Here is a 9,597-nt window from a genome sequence, read left to right as displayed (position 1 = left end):
CAAAGATTTTTGGTGTGGTGGGGGCACAGCAGGCTCTGCTCAGGACTTACTCCTGGCTCTGTGCTCGGGATCACTTCCGCCTGTGTTCAGAGGCCCCTCGGTGGTGCCAGGGATCAAAGCTCTGTCAGTTGCATGCCAGGCAAGCGTGTTACCCACTATGTGATCACTCTGGCCCCAGAGCAAGGATTTTAGCTCTTGTTTATGCTGTATCTCCAGGGCCCAGTACACTGTCTGGACATCATAGACACTCAGTAATACATTTAATAATAATTAGACACCTTTAGACACCTGCATGTGATCTATAAAAACAAGGTGGGCGTAAGTTTTGAGCAATCAAAGGTTGTCACGGTATACAAAGCACAAATGAACTCAACCTGACCATTGTTAGCCATGCTTTTTTTTTTTTTTTTTTTTTTTTTGCTTTTTGGGTCACACCCAGCGATGCTCAGGGCTGACTCCTGGCTCTGCACTCAGGAATCACTCCTGGCAGTGCCTGGGGGACCATATGGGATGCTGGGAATCGAACCCCAGTCAGCCGCGTGCAAGGCAAACGCCCTACCCGCTGTACTATCACTCCAGACCCAGCCATGCTTTTCTTATACAACAAAGTGGTCCCACCCCTATTTTCACTGGTAACTAACAAAACAATTTTGTCTTGGGTAAATTAAAAAAAAATTTTTTTTGACTGACTCACTGTGAGATAGACCCTTACCAGGCTGTTCATGATTAGGTTTCAGTCTTAGAATGTTCCAACACCCATCCCTCCACAAATGTGCATTTCCCAGCACCAGTGTTCCCAGTTTCTCTCCCATCACTCCCCACATCCCACTCCCCAGCCTACCTATATGGCAGGCCCTTTTCCTCTCTGTGTCTCTGTCTGTCTGTCTTTCTGTCTCTTTCTCTGTCTGTCTCTGTCTCTGTCTCTCTCTGTCTCTCTCTGTCTCTCTCTGTCTCTCTCTGTCTCTCTCTGTCTCTCTCTCTCTCTCTCTCTCTCTCTCTCTCTCTCACTTTTGGGCATAATATCCACGGCCAGAGAAAACAGGAGCCAGGAGGACTGGTCAATGGTTGGAATAAACAACAAGTGTGCGTGGGGGCCGGAGGGTGGGTAAGCTAGAGGCGGGACCAGTATGGCAACACTAGCTGAAACGATCACATTGAACAAGAACTGAATGCTTAAAGTAGGTAAAGGGAAATTCCTGATGACCTCTCAGTATCTGTCTTGCAAATCACAATGCCTTGGGTAAGTTTTTAAAGATATGTTTGGTGTCAGGGCTTGACCTAAAGGACGTGCCCTCTGCTGGCTACTACGGAGCTAAGTCCCCAGCCAGACTGACCCCGGAACTGAACTCAGTAAGGGTGAGCCTTCACTGTCCAACGCAGTGCATCTCTGCTCTGTTTACTGGACGTGGGTGAAACCCGCCACCCCTAAATGAATGCCAGTCTCGTCTACCCATCGGCCTTTGAGTTGGGCACACTTAGGGTAGAGTGAAGCAGACACTGGCGGGAATGCAGCTGGGGTGGGAGCGGGGGGCACTGGGTTTCCCCTCAACTTGCCCCCTCTTACTTTTCCCTTCCCCCCTTCTTTCAATATTCCATCAGATCTGTAACTAGATTTTTTGCTCTTCCCCCCATCTTTCCTCTTTTAAACCGTGCATTAAAAAATTAGAAAAAGGGGCTGGAGCGATAGCACAGCAGGGAGGGCGTTTGCCTTGCACGCGACTGACCCAGGTTCGATTCCCAGCATTTCATAGGGTTCCCGGAGCACCGCCAGGAGTAATTCCTGAGAGCAGAGCCAGGAGGAACCCCTGAGAATCGCCGGGTGTGACCCAGAAAGAAAAAAAACAAAAAACAAAAAAAGAAAAGAACAAGAACAACAACAACAAAAATGCTGCTGGACCCAAGAATATAATCCAAGAGGACGGGGGAGCTGTCTCAAAGGGCTGGAGCACCGGCTATGCATGTGGGCACCCCAGTTCCGATGTCTAGCACAGCCTGGACCCCTGCACCAGCAACTGGCTTCCCTCCCGCCTCCCCCAACTCATCATGGCTATGGTCTTAGGACTGGGTCCACTTGTTCTCGGGTAAGAGCCCTTACGTGCATGGTTCCCTCTGAGCAGGTGATGGAGACTCACTCCACATCCCCCAGCACCGAGGGGAGGCCAGTGAGAGATGCAGAGTTCCATTCTCTACACCGCCACCACCACGACCATCACCAAAATTACACCCATAGCCCACAGGAAATATGCCTGGGAAGGTTAATCAGGCTCCTTGACGGAATGGCGAAAAGTTCCATGCAGTTCATTTCATTAAAGTCCCTTTGCTTCATAATGTTGTTGATTGCTTTTGATATTGATACATTGGCAAGCCCCCCAAAAGTTCTCCCCCTGTACCTACCGTGAATGAAGGAGTGCTTTTCAGGGTTGTAGCTCAGAGGCGGAGCACTTTCCTCTGCACCAAAGAGCTTGGGAAGGGAGTTTGCGGGGAAAGGGGGTGTCCTTCCAGTCCCCTGAGTGGAGAAATTGAGTCTGAACTGTCGAGTTTTATTTAATCATTAATTTATTTTTTGGTATCAGAGCCACAGCTGGCAGTGCTCAGGGCTTATTCTTGGGCTCTGCACTCAGGAATTAAGCCTATGAGGTGCCGGGGATCACCCCCCAGTCACCCAGCTAGGCAATTGCCCTTCCCACTGAACTTATCTGCCCCGGCCCCTAGTATTTTTTTTTCTTTTTGGGTCACACCCAGCGATGCTCAGGGGTTACTCCCAGCTTTGCACTCAGGAGTTACTCCTGGCAGTGCTCAGGGGACCATATGGGAGGCTGGGAATCGAACTCGGCTCGGCTGTGTGCAAGGCAGATGCCCTACATGCTGTGCTACCGCTCCAGCCTCTGGCCCCTAGAATTGTAAACATTTGCCATGTTCAGACCCACTGGACCCTCAAACTGTCACCTAATACACACACACACACACACACACACACACACACACACACACACACGCGCACACGCACACGCATGCCTGCAGGTGCCCCTCCTTTTTAATCCAACCATGTAAATGCCCGAGTCAAAAACCCATCCCCATGCTCAACCACAGTTCATAAAAAGTGACGTAGATCCCAATTATATCACCAATGTAAGATGCTTGATTGCCTTTACTATTTTATTTTATTTTATTCTATTTACTATTTCAGTCTGCAAAAGAGTTTTGTTTTTGTTTTGTTTTGTTTGTTTTTTTGGGAGGTCACACCCGGTGATGCACAGGGGTTACTCCTGGCTTTGCACTTAGGAATTACTCCTGGTGGTGCTCAGGGAACCATATGGGATGCTGGGAATTGAACCCGGGTCGGCCTCGTGCAGGGCAAATGCCCTACCTGCTGTGCTATTGCTGCAGCCCCTGCAAAAAAGTTTTTATTTTAATGGAATAAAATCAATAAATCTTTTTTTTCCTTCCCAGATATCTCCTTTTCTTGTGTACATTCAAAAAGTTTGCGATGGGAGATGTGTGCTGAAAGTAGATAAAGGACAAAACATAATAACCTCCCAGTATCTGTATTGCAAACCGTAATGTCTAAAAGTAGAGAGAGAGTGGGCTGGAGTGATAGTACAGTGGGTAGGGCGTTTGCCCGCACGTGGCCAACCTGGGTTCGATCCCCAGCATCCCATATGGTTCCCTGAGCAACACGAGGAGTAATTCCTGAGTACAGAGCCAGGAGTAGCCACTAAACATTGCCAGGCGTGATCCAAAAAACAAAAAACAAAACAAAACAAAAAGTAGAGACACTATGGGGGAAATTGTCTGCCATAGAGACAGGGGGAGAGTGGGAACAGGGTGGGGGGGATAGTTCTTGACCACTTAGCATTGCTTTCTTTTTCACCTATGCCCCTTCTAGTGTGGGCATGGGTTTCATGATTCCTTTGGGATGCTAGAAGCCTCTAGCATCCTAGCTCTCTGCTTCTCGGTGACTCCTGGTGGTGGTGGTGATGGATAAAACCTGCCGCGTACAAGGCAAGCGCTGTCGCCCCCGACTTTCTCTGGCCACACAGGCCTCATGAATTCAACGTTGTAGTCTTTTCGCAATTTCCTTTTAGGTTTTTGTTATTGTTGTTTGTTTGGGGGGGCCACACCTGAGTTACTCAGGGTTACTCCTGTCTCTTCGCTCAGGAATTACTCCTGGTGGTGCCCAGGGGACTGTATGGGATGTCAGGGATTGAACCCGGGTCGGCCGCCTGCAAGGCAAAGGCCCTACCCACTGTACTATCACTCTGGCCCCTAGTTGCAATTTTTAAGAAGAGATGACACACTATAGATCAAGCATCATATCCTTTTTGTTTTGTTTTTGGGTCATCCCCAGTAGCTCTCAGGGCTTACTCTTGGCTCTACGCTCAGGGACCACTCCTGATGGCAGGCAGGGAACCAGATGTGGTGCCCGGGACCACATCTGGGTCAGCCACGTGCAAGGCAAGTGCTCTAAACTTGCTATCCTGGGCCAGAGCAGTAGTACAGCAGGGAGGGCACTTGCCTTGTACATAGCCGACCCCGGTTCGAGTCCCTGAGCACCACTAGGAGTAATTCCTGAGCACAGAGTCAGAAGTAACTCGAGTGTAGCTGGGTGTAACTCAAAAAGCAAAAAAGCAGAAAACCGAAAAACAAAACAAAAACCCCACAAAGCTTGCTGCACTATTGCGCCAGACTCTTAAACTTAAAAAAAAAAAAAATCTGAGGCCAGAGCAACAGTATAGCAGGTAAAGTGTTTGCCTTGCACACAGCTGACCGGAGTTCCACCCCCAGCACTCCATATGATCCCTTGAGTGCAGAGCCAGGAGCAAGTCCAGAGCACGGCCATGTGTGACCTTCAAAAATCCAAATAAAATAAAAAAAGAAAAACAAACTTTGTTTGGGGAACTATGCCAGACAGTGCTCAGGGGCTACTTCTAGCTCTATGCTTGGCATCACTTCCAGTGGTAGAATATTTCTAAACTTGGTGAACTAATAGTAGATCCATTCTGGTTTTATACCCAAGATGAAATTTAATTGGTGAGCTTGCATGAGAATTTCATGGACACTCTTTCTTTCTTTCTTTCTTTCTTTCTTTCTTTCTTTCTTTCTTTCTTTCTTTCTTTCTTTCTTTCTTTCTTTCTTTCTTTCTCTTTTTGGGTGACACCCGGTGATGCACAGGGGTTCCTCCTGGCTCTGCACTCAGAAATTACTCCTGGTGGTGCTCAGGGGACCATATGGAATGCTGGGAATCGAACCCGGGTTGGCTGCATGCAAGGCGAACACCCTACCCCCTATGCTATCGCTCCAGCCCCTCTTTTCTTTTTTTTTTTTTGCTTTTTGGGTCACACCTGGCGATGCACAGGGGTTACTCCTGGCTCTGCACTCAGGAATTACCCCTGGCGGTGCTCAGGGGACCATATGGGATGCTGGGATTCGAACTCAGGTCGGCCGCATGCAAGGCAAACGCCCTACCTGCTGTGCTATCGCTCCAGCCCCTCTTTTCTTTTTTTAATTTAATTTTTGGAAACTTTTTCATGGCAAGATCAAAACAACTCCAGTGTCTGTGACAAGAGTAGAAACATTAGGGTCCTTTCAGAGAGTTAACTATTAGGCAGCAGTGAAAAATGAATCAAATAGAGTTATATGCAGCTATCTCTCTTGGTCCAGATGTATCTGAAAAAAAGATAACTGGAAAGCAGAAAATTCCAAAAGGTGACTGGTCTCTGAGATATAAGGACCAGGGAGGGGAGGAGCCCAGAGGAGAGCAGGGTTTGGGGTGATGATTTTGTTCTCAGATGGCTTCACAGGTATTCAAAATGAAGAAGTAAATGGAAAGGGAGTCAGGCAGAGAGCCACGTTAACTAGAGTTCCCCAATTTATGGTTATTTAGGGTTAGGGTTAATCCTTTTCTTTTTTTTTTTTTTCCCCACACCTAGAGGTGCTCAGGGATTATTTCCGGCTCTGTGCTCAGGGATCACTCCTGGCAAGTTCAAGGGCCCTATGGGATGCCGGTGATCGAACCCAGGTCAGCAGCGTACAAGGCAAGTGCCCTCCCCACTGAACTATCGCTCCAGCCCTGGGATTAATCAATCCATTGATGTGCCTGTGAACATCCATCTCTTCCTTCTTCCACGGCCCACAGACACACTCAGAAAGTCCCTTTCCAAGGAATCATTCACCAGACAAGTTCTCCAAAGCCTTTGGCAGCCCTTTGTGCCACAGATAAAGCTGCTGTTTTGCTTCTGAGAATTCAATTCTAATTTTCTCATATTGAGAAGGACTTGACTATCAAGTCTAGGGAAAGTTGGGGTCCCCCACCAGCTCCCCTGTGAACACAACATTACCCCGAGTCTTCTCACGTGGATTCTACCCCCATTGAAGTGGAATTCAGGGCTGGAGCAATAGCACAGCAGGGAGGGCGTTTGCCTTGCACACGGCGGACCCGAGTTCAATTCCCAGCATCCCATAGGGTCCCCCGAGCACCGCCAGGAGTAATTCCTGAGTGCAAAGCCAGGAGGAACCCCTGATCATCCGGGCGATAAGGAGCCTGCCTTGCGCTCTGCCCACTTGGATTCTGCAGCACCGTGTGGTTGCCCACGACCCCCTTTAGGGCTCACCCCTAAGCACAGAGCCAGGTATAAACTCTGAGCATAAGTAGGTGTGGCCCCAACCTGCCAAAAGTGGAATTCAAAATCAGGAATGTCTTGGCCAGGTGAGGCCTCATAAAAAAAAAAAATGCCAGAGGGGACATTATACACGGAGGGACACGTGCCACTCTGCTCCTCCTAGGAATTCAAAGGTTCTTTTGTTTGGGGGCCACACCCAGTAACGCTCAGGGGTTATTCCTGGCTCTGCACTTGGGAATTCCTCCTGGTCGTGGCCAGGGGACCCAATGGGATGTCAGGGATCCAAGCCGGGTCAGCTGCTTGCAAGGCCGGTACCTTTCCCACTGCCCTATCTCTCCGGCCTGGAATTCAAGGGCTCTCGGTAAACACAAAGAAGGAACAGGAACAGGAGTGTTACTGCATCAGACCTCGCCAGGCACCAACGCTTGGAGAAGCCAGTTCCCTCAGGTGACTAATCAGTTCCCTCCCGCAGAGAGGAACCACGGAAGGCGTGGCCAGGCTGCGTGCTGGTCAGTGGCGGGGGTTAAACCAAAGATTTCATCTGCAGGGACTTCGGATCAGGAATCGCAGAGGCTTCAACACTTGCTGAGCAGCCTTGGCAAAGTCACTCCCGGGTCTGTCCTCTGGGACTGGCGTGTGAGGGCGCGGGACGCTGGGCTTGGAGCTGCTGTCGCTCTCTTGACGTTCTGTCTTGCATTTCCGTTTCTCCCTGCGCCCTGCCAGGGATGTAGCTGGTCTTGCTTTCTTGGTTGGTGAAATGGATCTTCAGGGGGGTTGGAGAGCCAGCCAGTCTGGTGGGCAGGGCACGCGCTGTGCCCGCAGCTGGCCTGGGTTTGATCCCTGGCACCGTGTATGTTCTCCTGAGTGCGCCCGCCCGCGTGGAGTGATCCCTGAGCGCGACTGCGTACGGCCACCAAACTGAAAACTAAAATGAAACAAAAACTAACGTCGGGGCTGGAGCAATAGCACAGCACAGTAGAGCGTTTGCCTTGCACACGGCCGACCCGGGTTTGATTCCCAGCATCCCATAGGGTTCCCTGAGCACCTCCAGGAGTCATTCCTGAATGCAAAACCAGGAGGAACCCCTGTGCGTCGCCAGGTGTGACCCAAAAACCAAAAAAAACAAAAAAAAAACCACTGGGCCGGAGCGATAGCACAGCGGGTAGGGCATTTGCCTTACAAGCGGCCGACCCGGGTTCGATTCCCGGCATCCCACATGGTCCCCCAGGCACTGCCAGGAGTGATTCTTGAGTGCAAAGCCAGGAGTAACCCCTGAGCATCGCTGGGTGTGACCCAAAAAGCAAAAAAATCCAAACCAAACCAAAACAACAACAACCACCTAACGTCTCAGAGACGGGCAGCAGGGGAGGTGGGGAGGGTGGGAGACAGTGTTCTGAGGGCTCCAGCTTGGCAAGTGGAAACGTTCCCGTGCTCGGTTACACAACACTGTCAAGATACTTGACATTTCTGAACTGTGTACTTAGAAGATGGTGGACATGATACAGTTTATGTTATGTGCTAAAAAAAAAAAAACGAAAAAAGAAACCAAGAAGAACCAAAAAAAAAAACCTCCACAAAAGACACCTGGGTGGTGGTGGGGGGGAATGAGATAGCACAGCAGATAGAGATCTTGCCTTGCTCGCGGCTGACTCAGGTTCAGTCCCCAGAACCCCATAGAAGCCCTCAAACCACACTGCCAGGAGTAATCCTGAGCACTGAGCCAGGAGTAAGTCCTGAGCACTGCCAGGTGTGGGTCAATCCCCTCTCCCCACATTAAAAATAAGACCTCTCTCACCAGATTGCAGAAACAACTTTATCATCCACCACGAGGAAGCCTGGAGCAGAAGTACCTTGGAACTGTTGCTTGGGAAATAAATTCAAGTGGCAAAAGCTAAAGAGATTTCTCTGAAGTGCTTCCAACTTGGACAAACAGCAGAACGATGCAGTAACAATGACCTGCATTGGCTCTGCTTTTCCTGTCACCAGATCCTGTGACAAATGTTACGAGGGAAATCCTCCTTTGAACCTCCCAGGACCTTCTGAATAGATCCCAGCCCTATTCTCTCTCTGTCTCTCTGTCTCAATTTTCCCCTTTAAATAATTTTAATTTAATTAAAGAACCATGATTTACAAAGTCATTGATTGTTCAGTTTTAGGCGGATAATACTGGAGCAGTAGCACAGCAGGTAGGGCGTTTGCCTTGCACACAGCTGACCCAGGTTCGATACTTCTGTCCCTCTCGGAGAGCCCGGCAAGCTACTGAGAGTATCCCGAGAACATGGCAGAGCCTGGCAAGCTACCCGTGGTGTATTCAATATGCGAAAAGCAGTAACAACAAGTCTCACCATGGAGATGTTACTGGTGCCCGCTCGAGCAAATCGATGAACAATGGGGCGACAGTGCTACAGTGCAGTGCTACCGTGAGATATAGTTACAAGCCTTCATGTTTGAGTTATAATCACACAATGATCAAACACCCATCCCTCCACCAGTGCACATTCCCCACCACCAATCTCCCCAGTATACCCCCCTTTCCCACCCTCCCCCTGCCTCCATGGCAGACAGTTTCCCCTATGCTCTCTCTCTACTTCTGGGCATTATGGTTTGCAATACAGACTCTGAGTCTCTCTCTCATTTTAGGGTCACACCCAGCAATGCTCAGGGCTTATTCCTGCTTCTGTGCTCAGGAGTCACGCCGGGCAGTGCCAGGGACTGAACTGGGGCCAGCCATGTGGAGGGAAGGCAGGTGCCTGGTCCACCCTGAGCCACCTCTACAGCCCTCTGCTCCTTTCCCCAAAGGCGGTGGCTCAGAGAGGTAAAACTCCGGGCTTGAGGTCACGCAGTAGCCAAGACTGAAAGCAGGGCGTGCCCTGCAGGGCGGGGCTGGGCCCTGTCTTCCTTTGCTGATTCTTATTTTAAAGGCCAGCCGGCCCTGGAGGGCCCGGGAGGAGAGGTGTCACCTCCAGCTCCAGGTCCC

The sequence above is a fragment of the Sorex araneus genome, chromosome 4, assembly GCF_027595985.1.
Source record: "Sorex araneus isolate mSorAra2 chromosome 4, mSorAra2.pri, whole genome shotgun sequence".
In the NCBI taxonomy this organism is placed as follows: Eukaryota; Metazoa; Chordata; class Mammalia; order Eulipotyphla; family Soricidae; genus Sorex; species Sorex araneus.
Note: the sequence above shows the minus strand (reverse complement) of the source record.